General features: G+C 47.4%; 1 long non-coding RNA gene across 3 annotated transcripts in view; it reads left to right on the plus strand.

The window, feature by feature from the left end:
- Positions 1–17,197, plus strand: part of LOC123778595 (uncharacterized) — a 357,814-nt gene that overhangs the window by 163,535 nt on the left and 177,082 nt on the right. The gene's annotated exons all lie outside the window — the stretch shown is intronic.

Raw genomic sequence — 17,197 nt, forward strand, 5'->3', positions numbered from 1 at the left:
AAAGGGGTCGGGTGGGTATTTCAATTTGATATCTGTATGATGCGTTAGGATTTCTAAGATGCACTAGTATATATTAAGAGTTAAGATGTAGTTTGGGGAGGTAACTAATATGAGCTGGGTTAGAATAAGAGGGGTTGATAAAGTTTAAGGACCAGACAGAAAGTTATTGGGGCAATAGAGCATGTTTCTTTGAATCATGCCTTTAATTGCATAGGAAAAGCTGTATCAGAGCAGAGTATTCTTCATAATGGTAAGCCCTCACTGATACCACTTTGTAACTACCCTACAGGAAGAGCATTCTAGAGGGTTTCCTTGTAAAGATGCAGTAATGCCATGAGGCTAAAGCCAGAGTAATTGCACGAAGTGTGTTGTGGTCACCAAGCTGGTTCTTGAGATAATCTTGGCTCCAGTTTTCCATGGCCCTTTGTCCAGTCTTGACCAATGGACAGACAGAATAATTCTAGCTCTAGGTCTAGCTCCAGGTCCAGGTCTATGTCCAGGTGTAGTTCTAGGTTTAGCTCTGGTCTAGATCCAGGTCCAGGTCTAATTCTAGGTCTAGGTCTAGTTCCAGGTCTAGTTCTAGGTGCAGGTCCAGGTCTAGGTCCAAGTCTAGCTCTAGGTCCAGGTCTAGGTCTAGTTCTAGGTCTAATTCCAAGTCCAAGTCTAATTCTAGGTCTAGTTCCAGGTCTAGTTTCAGGTCTTGTTATAGGTCCAGATCTAGGCTCAGGTCCAGGTCTAGATTCAGGTCCAGGTCTAGTTCTAGGCCCAGATCCAGGTCTAGTTCTGGGTCTAGGTCCAGGTCCAGGTCTAGTTAGGTCTAGGTTCAGATCCAGGTCTGGTTCTAGGTCCAGCTCTGGTCTAGCTCTAGGTCTAGCTCTAGGTCTAGTCACCACCCTGTCTTGACCTTCTTGCTCAGCAGAGAATTGGTAGTTATTCCTTTACCTGGGAGGTTGTGCCCTATCTAGAGAATCAGAGGATAAAGACACAGAGGAGTTGGCAGCCTGGAGCAACATGGCTTTTGCTGATCATCAGAAATGCCAAACCAGGCTCCACACTGACTTCAGTCCTTCAGCCCTGCATCCCATCAGAGGCACGTGTTCCTGAATCATGGACATGCCCAACTGACTTGTTCCATGAAGGAAAACTAGAGCTTGGCTTTGGCTGTCATTTCTGGGAGTGATTAAGGTTTGGCCCCTCGTCTTCCTTGCCCTGTTATAACACCAGCCACAATGACCACTTGGCAGTTTGCAGCTGAACTCAGACATCAGATAGTCAGTTACATCCCTTCTGTCAGATAGTGAACAGCTCAGATGCCACTGTGGAGGGCAGTTGGGTTTCAGCCACCATGGACCTCTGCTTTAACGGCTGCACAGGATGACAGCAAGGAGAACCACAGAGCTGAATGCATCCCTGAATTCATTCTTTCCTGGCTTGGCATGCATGTGGGTGGTGCTGGGTTCTGTCAGCCCCTCTCCCAGGACTCTCCAGGAAATCCAGATCAATAGAGACTGATGAAGGTGAGGAAGGATTATTGACTGGAAGAGGAGCCTTACTAATGGTGAAGATGGAGAGAGATACATAGTGTTACTGCTTTGGAAACTTTCCCATGAGGAATGCTTTCCCATCTTGGACCTAAAAAAATGGCTTTTATAGTGGGGGATGGGGGAAAAAATCCCAATTGGCTAAGAGTCAGGGGTCTCTGCTCTGCCATCTACGTCCATCTGATTCTTGGACCCCAAACCCATCCCCCGAAACTACAATGTTTTGGTAAAGCCCCACTTGTTATCATGGGACCTATATTGCCAGGGCGTGTTCAGATTGCCCCTTCTAATTTCTGTTTAACATCTTCTTTGCTATCCTAACTCATGGGTATCAGAACTGGTTAGTAGCATGAAATAGAAAACCCAGCTCAAACAGGCTCCAGCAGCAGAAGATATTGTTTATGCAGCTGATTTAGTTTTAGGCACTGTTGGATCTAGGGATGCCAATGGTTTCATCAGTACTCAGGTTCTTGCCATCCTTCAGTTCTGCTTTTCTCTATGTTGACTCCACTTTTAGCAGGCTCCCTCCTCCTGATGGCAAAATGGCTGCCAGAAATGCTCAGCTTATATCCTCAAAGCTTCAAGTTCAGTGCAACAGAAAGCCTGCCTCTATCCCAGCATTCTCAGCAAAAGTTTCCTTGTGTGTTACTGGCTTTGGAAAAGTCAGATGACATTCTTGATTTGGGATGAGGTCAGGTTCTCCCACTCCCCTGCCCTGCAGGAGGTAAAGGCCACTTGAATCACTCAGGCTAAAAGTAGAGAGAGGGTTGATCCCAAATGAAAATTGGGGGGGTGTTGCAAGAAGAGAGAATGTGTGAATGCAATGGTATCCACACTACCTTACCTCCCAGAATGTGGCCTGAATGTTGACAAAGACTGTCCTTGACCAAACTTCAGTCAGGCTCCTCTGAGCCATTTTCTCAACTGGGCCCTGACCTGTGGGCTTCCATGTTCATCTGCATTGCCCAGTGTTAGCAAGAGCCCTGCTAAGTTGGTTTAGCCAGAAATTCCCCTTTACCTCTAATGTTTCCTCCTTGTAACTTTCTACCCACTGACCTCCCTGCCTGCTCCTTGGCCATAAAGCCCCACTTGTTAATGCTGGATCCCAAGATGAGCCCGGATTACATGGAGGCCTCTTCCTCCTCTCCCCCATTGCAAAAGTCCTGAATGAAATTGGTTTTTATCATTTTAGCGACTGTCCCAGCTCTGATTTTTCTTTGACCAAGTTCATCAGTAGCAGGGAGTGGAGTTCTGGTGTTAGTTCTAGCAAGTGGTATATGGCAGTGAATTCCTAAAATTCACTAGAATTTGTAAGAGGGTCTTACTTTATAAAAAAAAGTTAGAGTGGATTCAGAGTTATCCTTCGAGAGCTTCTCAGTGAGTGCGCAGTTTTAATACAATGTGGGAAGGCCTCTGCAAACTGTAAAGTGCCATAAAAGTTTTGGATTCGTGTGGTGAAAGAACAAAGGGAGTCTTTCCCTGGCTTTTGAATGTCAAAGACAAGGCTGAAGAGGAACAGAAAAGAAATAGAGTGGCCTACTCCTCCACACCTCCAGACTAGCTGGGGGAAGGGAGAGATCTGGGAGTTCAGTGCCTGGGGCTTGCTAGTGGGGCAAAAGCTGGGGAGAAGAGAGTACCCAGTGGTGTCCAATGCCAGGGACCATTCTGCAGCCATTAAAATAAATGCATTAGATCTATGCCAGTTCATTTGAAGGGGGTTCATATGCCTGTGGTTCATGCCCCAAGCTAGATGGAGAAAATGTATGTCACAAGACCCGTTTTCATAAAACACGTAATGACCCCGTCCCATTATTAATATACACAATCATCTGTTTGCATATACTTATGTGAACATGGGCAAAAGAGGAGAAAGCTACACCTTGCCTCCTAACATTGTTGACTTGGGGAGAGAAAAAAGATGAAAGCGCAAGAATGTTAAAAAAAAAAAGCGCTCCTTGTAACCTGAAAACCCTCATCTCTGTGTGGCTAATTTGTGTTCATCATGGTGGTAAATCTGCCCCGAAGCCAGGAACTCTTATCAAACTGGTGATGGTTGCTCGGAGGATTGGATAGGACTGCGGGAGAACTTTCCTGTCCTACTTACACATTTCTATATTGCTTACTGTTCTATAAACATGAAGGTATACATTGTGTCCCTGATTATAGAAAGCAATACATATTATATATAGAATAGCGAGAGGCATGCACATATACAGATTTATACATGTAAAGTAAGACTGCACAATAAAAGCATTTGTGATAATTCCATTTATGTGAAATTATATATATATATATCATACACACAGAGAAAGAGGGGAGGGAGGGGGAGAGAGAGAGAGAGGAATAGAGTAAGAAGATGTGCAAATATTACCACGAACTCAAACAGAATGGACACATAGAAGAAAATTTAGGATAAATAACAGTACCATTTTTGGTTCAAATCGTTTTTACAAGGCTCATGGGTTTCCCCACTTTTAAGCAGGACATAGTAGCACCCATCTGAAAGATAACACAAGTGTAGATTTAGTGACACACAGTGGGCCCCTGATAAATAGTTGAAAGGGAGGTAATATAATTCTCAAAATCCAATAGCGCTGTTGTCATTGTGGAGGCGAAAAGAACCTAGCTTAGGAGAAGCCAAGGGTAGCCAAGGAGGAGCTCATACTATCCCCTCATGAGAAAGAAAAGATTTGATTCAGGAGGTCCGAAAATGATGGAAAGGAGAAGAGAGACTTTCAACCCGCCACCGCACAACCAAAACTTGGCAGCAAGGGCTGTGGACCTCCCTCATCAGATGTGCTGAGAATTTACCTTCTGACCACACGCAAAGGCAGAGACTTGAGGTGAGCCTTCGATTTTGTTACTGCTTTGAGTTGGCGAAGCTTGGAGGCTGCAGAAGTTACTAGCCCATGGTGCTGCTTTCCTGACACCCCGGCTGAGCTGGCAGCCCCTCTTCTGTCGTTCCTCTGTCCATCCGGATGAATAGAGATGGCCTTGCACACACGTTATATACCCAAAGGCCAAGCAGAACATCTGGCACAGGGCCGCTGCTCAGTAACTCTTGGGGAGGAAACGAGTGAAGAAAATAAATTTGGACCTGAGAAGAAACCCTGCCACAGCTTTGCATTATTCCTCCGGGCGAGGGTGGCTTTGCCCAGTCCTTTCCTGTACGAGGACCCACTGGAGGATCATGACCCCTTGGCTGTCGGCACACAGAAGGCACCAAAAGTAACCGGCCTCCGTCAGCCTCCTCACGAAACACTGCTGAACCCCTATCACATGCACTGCGTTAATCAGGAATGTCACAGGGCAGAAAGGAGGATCCTGGAAACTTTTGGCTCTCGAGGAATTTTCAGACTCATGTCTAACTTATTAGATAAAGACATAAAAATACTCCCTCCTGAAATATAAGACTAGACCCAGCTAGGCACTGTAAGTGGTCACCCCTGTAAGAACTCTGGGGGAATGGTGCTGGTGGAGTGACATCAGAGGTCACAGGGGGCTCCTCAAAGGGAAGAGAACAGTACAGCACGGTAGTTCGGAGTGCAGACTCTGAAGCCAGGTCGCTCGCCTTGGGTTCCAGCCCCTGCCACTATCTGACCTTGGACATACTGTTTAACTTTCCCCACCAGTAAATGTAGTCAGTAATGTAACGATCTCCCTAGAGGGTAAGGATTAAGTATGCCGATACATACGCAAAACTTGGAACAGTGCCTGGCACATCGTAGATGTGATAGGTGTGAGCGATCATTCTCATTCTCGCCTGCAGAGATGAGCTGGCGGGATAATATGAGGGGACTGTCAGAGAGGAGCCCCTGGGAACAGCAGGGCAGACTGGAGAGGTGGGAAGTTCTGGAGAGGTAGTTAAGCTAACCTGGGTTCTAAGCCTGGTTCTACCACTTCCTACCTGTGTAACCTTGACTTAAATTCTCTAAAGCTCAGATGCCTCACTTATAAAATGATAACAGCAACCCCACTTTCACTGAAAACAAATGTTAACCATGCCATGATAAATGGTAGTTATTATTAAAGAGAAGCACAGTAAAGAGGATCCCAGAGGGAGATGAATAAATTAAGCATGATGACACGTCTTGCTTCTTCCCCATCTTTCCCTTCTTCCCCCAGATTTGTTCAAGGCCTCATCATTACCGGTTTGCATTTCTATTTTAATCATGTTATAGGTTTACAGTATTTTTCCCTCTGCATCTTTATATGCTATAATTTGGGTACTATTTTTACACAACGAGGCCATTTTTAACCGAGAACAGATTCAATTGTCTTTCAGCATATATCATTGTTTATCTTAATTAATGCTAAAATATTCTTAGGGGGAAAAACACATCCCACAGAGTATTATGCAAGGAAACTTAGCATTCATTTTTGCCTCCCTCTTGTCTGGCATATCAATTTATAAAGGTTTTAGCATCCTGTTATTTCAATGACAATAATGCACGCTCTTAGTCACAGACACCCATCTGTGGGAATGAAGGCATGAGGTGTCAACAGCAGGTTGGGGGATTAGCACCAGCAAGGTGTGCATTGGGAGGTGGAAGACTGGCAGCTGAAGGAAGAGAAGTCTGCTGGCGAGGAGAATAACCTGAAGTCACAGGCTTCTCTGTGATTGATGAATGGGAGCGTTCCCGGAGTAGAGCTGAACCAATCTATAGTCTGGGCTTGCAGTGTCCTAGTGTAGGTGTCCGAACTCTCAGCCAGTGATTGGCGTCTTTGCAGCTACTCTCCTTCCTTCTAATCAGACACCTGCTTATCCCTTGGGGAATCGATCACTCTTTCTGCACTCAGCCCAGATGTTTTGAATGAAGCTCTCTCCCCCCCTACACACACACACACACACACACACCCCTCCCCTAGCTCCAGGTGTGGACAGGTGATGGAGATATGACCAATCAATACATACAATCGGCCTGACCACAGTGATTGGGTGAGGGATGACTATGTGACCCAGTCAGAGCCAATGAGACTCCATTTTGGGACTTGAGATGGAATCATTGAGAAACCGGGGTTCTCTATCCACTGGGATGCTAACCCAGTAAGGAGTATTACCTGGAGCTGCCATCTTTTCTAAGGAAAAGCGAGAGCTTGCCTAACAGTGGAGTCAACGTGAAAGAAAGTGGAGTTGAGAGATAGAGGTGGATTCTTGGTGCCGTCTCCTTAAGTCTTGCTTAAAGCCAGACTACCCTCTGGACCTTTCATGGAAGCCACTCAACGTCCTTTTTTGGCTTAAGCTAGATTGGGTTGGGTTTCTGTCACTTGCCACCCGAAGAGTTCTGAGGATTGCAGTCTTGCTAGATAACTATGAGAAGCCAGGTTACTCTGCTGACGAGAGGGGAACCTGGCCTGAGGGTGTCTCTCACCCCAGACCTGTTTGTCTTCCTAGTAATGGGCAATGGTTCGGTATTGGGAAAGTTCCAAGCAGTCTCTAAATCATACAGTTAGCCTAGATATATTCCACGAGGCTGGGGGACACTGAGTTGTAAAATGTGGAACCTCACCAGGCACAGAGCTCTGGGGGTGATTGAAGGAAAGCAAGGATGCCAGGAGTGTGAAGGACTAGGGCCAGGGAACTCACCTGGCCTGAGAGGGAGATGCCGCAGATGACATTCTGGGGGCCTGACCTGAGTGCTGAGGTGAGGGTGGAGTTCTGAAGTGTCCACAGGAAGTCATGAACCAGGGACTGTCCTGCACGATTCACACACAGTGTTGTATTTAATCCTCTCAACAACCTCATAAGTTATAGAGCTTATTCTCTCCATTTTACAAGTAAGGAAACTGAGGCATAGAGCTGTGAAGTGACTTGATCAATCAGAGTCAGGATTTTTAAACTCCTGTCTATCTGGCTAGTGGGTAGTGACCTTGGGTTCTGAACTTCATACAGGACTTTGGGTGATGGCTGGGGGACATGGAAGAGGAGACACTGTCTAGCCTTCCAAGGTTCCAGGGCTGTTAAAACTCAGCTTTTGGTCAGAGACTCAACTCTATAAGGACAGACCCTGATCCAGTGGGGAAGTGGAGGGTGACAGGGAAACTGAGGCAGGAGCTTGGGACTGGAGCCCACTCAGTAGGGCTCAGTAGGACTGCCCCGGTGGGTCAACAGGCATCTGGAGGCTTGTGGCCAAGGATGGACACAGGGCACCAAAATGAACTCCTGGCCCCCTACCAGACCTGGTTCGGGGTTGGCTCAGGGCTGGGAGTCTGATGACTGACTGACAGAGAAAGGGAAGGAAAGTCTTGCAAAGTTCTGAGTTTTTTTTTTTTAATGCCTTTTACTCATCAAATACTGATTACAAATTACCTAACACATGGCCACCGCTGGCCAAGGCTCTTCCTCACACACCACGATCTGAGATTCAGAGTCCAAGCTGCCCAGGGTCACACAAGAGCTGAGCCGGCATTAGCCTGATCGGCTGAAACATAAAGATCTTCCCATGGTGCCAGACCGAGTCTCCGTCTCCTCGAGAATTAAAGCAGTGAATTGATCATCAGCTCCAAAATATGAGGCATGAAGGGTGCACACGCATTTACGTACGGCTGTTCTGTGCAAGGCAGGGTGCTCAGCTCAGATTAATGCATTTCATCCCCCCCGAAGATCCCATGACATTTCCCTAGGCATCGTCACCATCACCACGATCGTTGTCATCTCTCTTTTACTAATGAGGAACAGACTCAGAAACCTAACTTGGCCTTTACTTGGCCAAGACCACCGAGCTTGCAAATGTAGAAGCAGAATTTGAACCCAGGCGGCGTGCACTTTCAGACATGCCCCAGGTTTTGTTTTGTTTTTGTTTTTGCATATTTTAGTTATGGGGGGTGGGGAGCAGGGGGAGAGGGAGAAGCAGGCTCCCTACAGAGCAAGGAGCCCAATGCAGAGCTCGATCCCAGGACCCCAGGATCATGACCTGAGCCGAAGGTAGACCTCAATGGACTGAGCCACCCAGGTGCCTCTGGACATGCCCCAGTTTTTAGCCATGATACTTGCACCTACACACATGCCTCAGTTTCTCCAGCTGTAATCATACAGCTCTCCCGCGCCCCCCCCCCGAACTAAAAGATGCAAAGGGCTCAGGAGTGCCTGGCACCATATGTTTGGCTGAGCCCTTGTTGGCTCTCCTGATGCTTATTTTCCTGTTTGCCTCACCCTGTCCAAAAGGCTACGTCTCCCTTTCCAATGGCAAATCCTCCAGTGCTCAAGCATGCCAGGAGAAAAAGGGCAGGGTGGCTCGTGTGTGCTGGGGCCTCTTAGGAGAATCCTGAGGCAAGAGATAAAAGAAGCTCACTTGACATCACTTCATAAACCCATGTTAATCCAAACATTGATTTTCCTTTGGAAAAATCCCCTTCCAGTTCACACGTGTGGTCCCTCCATGTCTCTAATACAGACGTGGGTATCGATGACATTATTGAGATAAAACAGTTGCCTCTTTCTTATTCCTTTTGTTCGTTGGTCACCCCTGGCCTGTCTTTGCCTTTCCATTCTGTTACCCAGCCCCACTCACTAGAGTGCCTTCCCATTCCCTCACCAGCCAGAACTCGAGGTAAAGCTTTCAAAGAACAACACATAGTAACATATGAGAGATTTAAGCAAGTTCTACCGGAAATAATGTGAAAAAATACTCTTCTCCCCGGACACGTGCCTCTCTTTTGATCTTCTTTGTCCAGGATACATTTTTTTTTTTTAATGTTCCTTTGATAGCAAGAAGCAAGCAGATGCTTTAAAAGGAAACCTTATGTCTTTGTTGGGAAATAATTAGTCTGATCAAGTTGCTAGCTTTCTGATGGACAAAGGAGTCTTTAAAGAAAATCATTTGTGTGTTCTGAGCCCCCTTTGACAGCACGCCTTTCTTGGGTTTGGGCTCCTCGATGAGAGTTTGGGGAATGGAAAATTTCTCTGAATAAGAAATCAGAAAGCGTGACCTACACAGTTACCTCTCTCTTAACATGACAACAATTGGCAATTACTTTTTGATCTGAAGTGTGAGGATGGATATGGAGAAGTAAGGGGAATCATTCTCCTTCCAAGACTCGCGCTCTCGTCAGCCTGGCACCTGAAGCTGATTTTCTTTTCTTCAGTCCCCAAGATTCAGTATAATCTGTCGCTGGAAATACCTATGTTAGCTGCAGCTGGGGGGGAAACCAGTTGGCAAATTCATGAATCAGTGTTTCTTTTATTCCCTTGTGGAAGGTGTCTGTTCTGTTGGCTCAAGATTGACTTGGAATCTTGTGTGAGCCGGTTCCTAGGTGTGAACATACTGCAACAGTTGCTCCAACCAGCCCGTCTGTGATGAAGTGTGGACATCGACACGTGCTTCCAGGGTCTCAGAGACACCAGTGGCTCTCATGAGGACAGAACATTATGTCTGATGTGTGATCATGATGGTCTGTAGGTCTGGGCTGGACAGAGGGGCTCTGCAGTCCATCAGACCTGTGTTCAGACCCTATCTGCTCTGTGATTTGGAGCTGATTGCTTGTGTCCTCTGATATTTTGTGTTCTTGCCTATAAAACAGGAACAATAGGAGTAGCTATATTGCAGAGCAGACTTTCTTAACCTTGGCACTACGGATATTTGGGGCCAGAAAATTCTTTCCCCTGGGGAGCTGTCCTGTCCCTGGCCTCTACCCACTAAAACACAATCTTCCCACTCCCCAACCCCAGTTTTGCCAACCCAAAATGTCTCTGGATGTTGCAAAGCCACCAGCTGCTTGGAGTAGAGAAATCCGTATAATTCCGTGAATGAGTGCTGTCATCTCACCTTGGTCCAAGGGAAGTACAAAGAGGTTTAGAAAAGGGTAACAGAGGGGCGCCTGGGTAGCGCAGTCGTTAAAGCATCTGCCTTCGGCTCAGGGCGTGATCCCGGCGTTCCGGGATCGAGTCCCACATCGGGCTCCTCTGCTGAGAGCCTGCTTCTTCCTCTCTCACTCACCTGCTGTGTTCCCTCTCTCACTGGCTGTCTCTCTGTCACATAAATAAATAAAATCTTTAAAAAAAAAAAAGAAAAGAAAAAGAAAAGAGTAACAGAAGGAGAAAACAGATTCTCCATGAGCAGTGAGGGCATCACTGAAGATCTGAGTTACTAGAAACATCCATGCCTTGGTGACAGAGCTACTCCTCCGTGGTTGGAGGGGAGATGGAAAAGGCAGTTTGGATTGCAGAGGGCAAACTGGGGAGGGAGGAACAGGTTGTCAACTTTCCATTTCTGTATTTTAGTTCCAGCCTCCTCCCTCAGTTGGTGGACTGCTCGAAATAGCTAACATTGTTTGAATGCCCTTACGGACCGAGTTGTGTCCCACTAACATTCGTGTGGAGAAGCCCTAACTCCCAGTGGGACTATAATAGGAGGCAGGGCCTTCAGAGAGGTAACTAAGGCTAAATGAGGTCATAAGGATAGGACCCTAATTCAACAGGACCGACAGCTTATGAGAAGAGGAGGAGACACCAAGTTCTCTCTGTGTGTGCTCGGCAGGAAAGCCCTGTGCACACACCACAAAAAGGCAGCGGTCCGCAGGCCAGGAAGAGAGGTCTCACCGGGAACCAAATTCACCAGCACCTTGATGGGCTTCTAGCCTCCAGAACTGTGAGGGAATTAATGTCTGTTCGTCTGCCACCCAGTCTGTCAGGGAGCCTGAGCTGAGTCCCACTTACCGTGGGCCTGGCCTCTTGGCTCATCTCATTCCCACCACAACCTTTTGAGCTGGGTGCCTTCCAGACTGGGACTCTCCCCAGTCCCCCCAAATTTTACGTAAGAGGAAACAAACTCAGGAGAGGTCAAAAACTTGCCCAGTGTCACACAGCTAAAAAAATCAATTGCTAGGACTTGAACGCAAGCCCGTCCACCTTCAGAGCCCAGATCCTTAACCACCAAGCCATCTGAACATGGGTTGTATAAGCCCCACTCTGCCACTTATAGGATATTGACATTGTACCAGCCTCTGCATAAGGGCTTTAAATGCATCTGCTTTTTTTTTTTTTTTTTAAGATTTATTTATTTATTTGAGAAAGAGAGTGAGCCTGAGCAGGGAAGGGGCAGAGAGAGAGGGAGATAAGCAGATTCCCCACTGAGGCTGGAGCCTGATGGGCCAGCTTGATTCCATAACCCTGAAATCATGACCTGAGCCAAAATCAAGAGGTGGACGCTTAACAGACTGACCCACCCAGGCGCCCCTAACAGCATCAGCTCTTTTAATCCCCAGCATGGTCCTATGTGGAGGCCACCCTTACTATGCCCATTTTACAGATGAGAAAGCCAAGGGAGACTTGAAGGGCCACAGCCTAACCAAATGGCTCCCCAGCCTGGCTTGTGGTTGCTGCAGGGGACTCCAGCCATCTCTGTCTCCTGCTTCAGAATTTCTGGGCAGGAGAAATGAGCTGATACTTGGTTTTTAGATGTCACAGGAACAGTTGTCGAATTTACTGTCTCTATAGTTTTGGTTTTTTAAAATATTTTACTAATTTATTTGAGAGAGAGACTGTAAGAGTGCACAGGAGCAAGGAAGAGGGGCAGAGGAAAAGGGACAAGCAGACTCCCTGCTGAACAGGGAGCCCAATGCAGAGCTCTATCCCAGGACCCTGAGATTGTGACCTGAGCCGAAGGCAGTCACTTAACCAAGTGAGCCACCCAGGTGCCCCCTGTCTCTACAGTTTGAATCCTACTCAGGATTCTGGGGATGAGTGGGAGGGAGAAGGCTGGGAGGTGAAAGACTCAGGAAGCCTTGAGCAGGGGGTGAGTTAACTCCAGGCCAAGTGTCCACAGATGCTGTTAGTAGCTAGAGCGTGGCTTTTCAGGAATCTGCATATATGCAAATTAAAGTAGAGTTCTTAGCCAGAGGAAAGGAAGCGAACTCCCCCACCCCCACTTCATTCCAAGTTATGTCTTTTTCCAGCTGGGGGCTTAGCAACAAATTGCCTCTCCCTCCTTCGTGTCTCTCCAAGGACAGTGAATAATAATTCAAAGTAGAGCGAAAGAGCCTACATTTGCATGGTGCAAATCTCCATGTGTTCTGAAGTTACCTGATGTGACCTTCAAATCACCACGGGAGGCAGGTGCTTTCTGACAGAAAAAGTCAAGACACTGGAGTCAGGACACTGTATTTTCCCCAGGTACTACCATTTGGCAGGTGGTAGTGCTGTGTCATCGTGGCGTCCCATCATGGTTAAGGGCAGGGGCTTTGGGGACAGGCAGACCTAGGCTTGAACCCTGACTCAGTTCATTTGTCTGACTTCAGATGCATTACCTGATGTCTTCAAAGGTGCTTTTGTTAGAGGAAGTGAAGATGGAGATGATCATGATCTCCCAGGGGCAACTACATACAATTTGAGGTTAACTATGGAAAGTACAGTGCTTGGCCCATGGGAGATGGTTAGTGGTTGTTTTCATTGTTCTCAACGGATGAGAACTTTCTAGAAGGTGTAAAATTAGTACTTTTTCAATACTCTTGATCTTTGGGCATTTCCAGTTTGTGGAGTTGTCTGAGGGGTCTTGGGGATCATTCTTATTTTGTCTGGGACTTCCCTTACGTAGGGAAGATGACATAGTTCTAACCAGGTGGTATTTGGTGAGTGCTTATACAGACGTTGGCCAACAACTCTGATGGCCCAGAGTCAACATAGTATATTGTTTATAAGCCCCAGGCTTGGAGTCAGACTCCAGTCCCTGCTAAATGCCTACTAGTTGTGCAACTCTGGGGATATGTCCTATTGGGTTGTTATGAGGATTTAATTGGCTGAGGCATGCGATGTTCTTAGTATGAATTGCACACAATAAGTGGGTGGGCTGACTCAGTCTGACCACAAGCCCCTTCACCTCCATTTCCTCCCAGTGGAGGTGGTTATAAATAGCCCAACCTATAAGTAGGTCAGATTTCCTTTCTCTTCCTCCTTCTCTTCCCTGCTGCAGGAGGACTAAAAAAGTCCATTGGTTTTCCTGAAATGACCCACAGTTGTTGCTGTGCTCACCTGGGTTGTGTCGACATTCATCCTTCCTTCCATTCATCCTCCTCCTTTCCTGGAAAAGGAATTTTTCATCCAAAAATAAGGATTTCTTCTCCATAGCCCCTGCTCAGATGCATAGGAGCAAATTTAGGGTTTTGGGGGGCTTTTGAACTGTGACTAAGCACTTAGACATCCCCCAAGTTTAGTTACACTCTTGACATAGGCATAGGATCTGGTGTCAAGAAACCTGGGATTCTAAGGCTACCTTTGCCCATTGCAATGGGTAAGTTGAGGAGGGTGTCCCTTCCCACCCTGAGCTTCAACTTCATCATTCTGATAGGGCTGAAAGACAAGGCAATGTCTAAAATCCACGCTCACATGGGTATTCTGTGCTTCTGCTCTTCCTTTGATAACCAGGGATAAAGTTGATCATTCTCAAGTCCTAGGTTGAGCCTTTAGTGCTGTGGATACAATGCAAGAAGGGCAGACCCCATCTCTGTCTCCAAAGGGTACAGTCAGCATTCACAGAAGGTGACATGTACTGGGATACAGGGGAGACCCAGTGTTAGAAGGTCACATAGCAGAAGGCCCTTATGTAGTCTGGGCAGGGTGGGAGGTCTGGGAAGGCTTCCGGTGGAAGTGAAGAGGAGGGAAGCCATATGCCAGGCAGAGAAACCTCCATATGTAGACATCAGGGGCTAGAGAAAGTGGGGTGCCTTAGACTCTAAATTAAACTGAGGAAAGTTCGTATGGGGGAACGTGGATATGGAGTGTGTGGTGGAGAGGGAAACAGCGAGAGGTGGGTCTGAAGAGATCATGAGGGCCGGGTCATAAAAGGGATTTGTAAACCACATTAGGGAGGATCATCCTTAATCCTCAGAGCAATAGGAACTGCACGGACAGTTGTACGAAGGGAATGACATGATCAAATTTTTATTTTGGAAAAGTCAGCTGCACGACGGAGAATGGTTTGTGCAGAAAGACAGGAGAGTCGGAATGAACTGGAGGCTGGAGCAATAATCTAGGCAAGAGATTGCTAGAACGAAGGCTCTCGGAGGGCCAGACTTGACCAGTTTTGTTTCTTCATGTATCCCAGGTGTTCTGAGCATGGCTTGGTGCACACCAGGCAGTCAGCCGTCGTTTGTTAGACCAGAGCAAAGGCAGTGGAGATGGAGAGAAGCATGTGGATTTGAGACCTCATTTGTGGGCCAAAGGAACAGAATTAATTATTGATCATGTGAGAGTTTAGAATGACTCCTGGTCTTCTGGCTTGGACAGTGGAGGTGGGGAGAGGGGAGAACAGGATGACATTCTCTGAGATGGAAAATCCTTAACCTCTCCAAACCTCAGTTTTTCACCTGTGAAATGGGACCAGTATCCCCCATATCACGAGTGCATGCAGAGGGTAGCCTGATGCCTGGTGCATGTGAGGCCATCGGTGTGTTGGTTAGACCTCACCCCTCCAGAATGTGTGTCTCTGTAGGTTAAGAATAAAGAACCCACACATGTCCCCAGGGTCTCCAGGTTTGAAGTCCCCACAGAGATGGTGGCGGTGGCAGCAGCAGCAGCAGAAGCAGCACACTGTGAAAAATGAACAGCCAGGAAATGAAACAAGCAACTGAGATTGCTAATTGGAGTTTATTTTCTAAAAATGAGCCGCGATTCTCAGTACGGCTCAGTCACCTGCAAACCTGGTCCTTGATGAGCTATTCTGCTCGTTGCCGACATGAGGAATTTCATTGGACGGAGGAGTCGGCTGGTGGCGAGGTGTTCTGTAGTCAAGGGGCATTTGGGAGGTGGGAGATGGGGGAAGCAGCCTAAAGGAAGTGAGTTTGTTTTTCGAACTCACAGTCCTCCCTGGGATAAAATGACTCAGGGTCCTTCCTCCGGTTCGTTTTCTGAGGAGGAGGAATCCCACGGTGGTGGGCAGGGGTGATGACGTGGAGGCTCAGAGAGTCCCACAGAGCCACCAGCACCTCCCGGCCCCTCAGTGAATAGAGACCGAGCAACAAATGCCTGCCACGGAGCACACAGTCCTCGTACTGGGGTTACTGAGACGCACAACATGCAGTCCCCCCTTTTGCAGGGAAATAGCCCAGTAGACGGGCCATTATGACCCCAGATGATGGGTGTGTGTATTCGCTTCCTGGGGCTGCTAAGCAAATGACCACAAACTTGGATGGCTTAAAACAACAGAAATGTATTCTTTACCATTCTGGAGGTCAGACACCCAAAACCAAGGTGTCGGCCAGGCCATGCTGCCTCTTCCTAGCTTCTGCTATTGCTAACAAACCTCGGTGCTCCTTGGATTGTGGATGCATCCCTCCCCTCTCTGCCTCTGTCCTCATGTGGTCTTCTCCCCGCCTGTGCCTCTGTCTCTTCCCCTCTTCTTCTTTTTAAAAAAGATTAATTTGTTTGTTTAAGAGAGAGAGAGGGAGAGTTGGGGGGGCAGGGCAGAGGGAGAGAGAGAATCCTCAAGCAGACTGCCTGCCAAGCACAGAGCCTGTCGCAGGGCTCAATCCCAGGACCTGAGCCGAAACCAAGATGCTTAAGCGACTGAGCCAAACAAACGTCCCTCTTCCCCTCTTCTTATCAGGAGTTGTTGGATTTAGAATCCACCCTACTCCAGGATGACCTCTCCTTAACTTGATTACCCTATTTCCAAAAAAAGGTCATATTTACAGGTATCAGGTTTAGGACTTGAGCACATCTTTTTGGAGGCCCCAGTTTGACCCACAACAGTGTGAGTAAAGGCATGCCCAATGTTCTATTTCATCAGCTTTCACCTTGTTGCAAGTGATATGGCAGGGAGAGGGGACCCCACTATGTAATCTGCCCTTCCTTCCCTCCTTCCCTTGTTTCTTTCCTCTCTTCCTCCCTTCCATCTGCTACTTTTTCACTTCTTTCTTCCCCTTCTATGGTTTGGTCAACAAGTACCTGTTGGTTATCTTCTGTGTATTAGGTGGTGTGCTGGACATTGAGGGCAGAGAGGTAGCCAAAACAGACTGGGCTCTGATCTCTGAAGCGTACAGGGCCGCAGGGTGTGTGTGTGTGTGTGTGTGTGTGTGTGTGTGTGTGTGTGTGTGTGTGTGTATTAAGAGGCAATAAGCAAACAGTCACACAAATTTTGGAAAATGACAGCTAGGGTGACTAGAACAGGGGTCCTTCTGAATACTCAAGCTAACATCTTGAACGGACCTTCTGGGGGGACTCTAAGGTCATAAAGCTCAGTCTCCAACCATAGATTCTTACTGTATTTCTTCCCCATAAACGTCAACCTCTCCTTATTGATAAGGTACAGGAAAAGTGGAGATAGAAGGTCACTTATTTTCTAGGGACCATCTGTATGGAACATTCTGGCTGGAGAATGGGTGTGAGAAAGGGGCCTTCCATTGGCAGATGAAACTCAGCTGCTACTACCAAAATCCCAAAAGCTGAGACTTGAAATGTGGATACAACCACAAGAGTCCCTCTGCAGGAAACCACTAGAACGTAATGGTAAACTGACCATCACATTACAGCCCGGGGTCAGGTCAGGACATTATAAATGGTTCCTGGGTGGAAGGAATACCCACAACCCTCAGATTTCTCAGGGAGACCCCTCGGCAGCAACGGGGAAACCACGAGATTTGTGGCAGGGGCTACAGTGCTGGGGTACATGGTATGTGGGAGCAAATGACAGGTTTGGCCAGGTCAGGGGAGGCAGAGGGCTTCC

This window comes from Ursus americanus, chromosome 2 (assembly GCF_024610735.1).
Source record: "Ursus americanus isolate L20-20 chromosome 2, mUrsAme1.1.p, whole genome shotgun sequence".
In the NCBI taxonomy this organism is placed as follows: Eukaryota; Metazoa; Chordata; class Mammalia; order Carnivora; family Ursidae; genus Ursus; species Ursus americanus.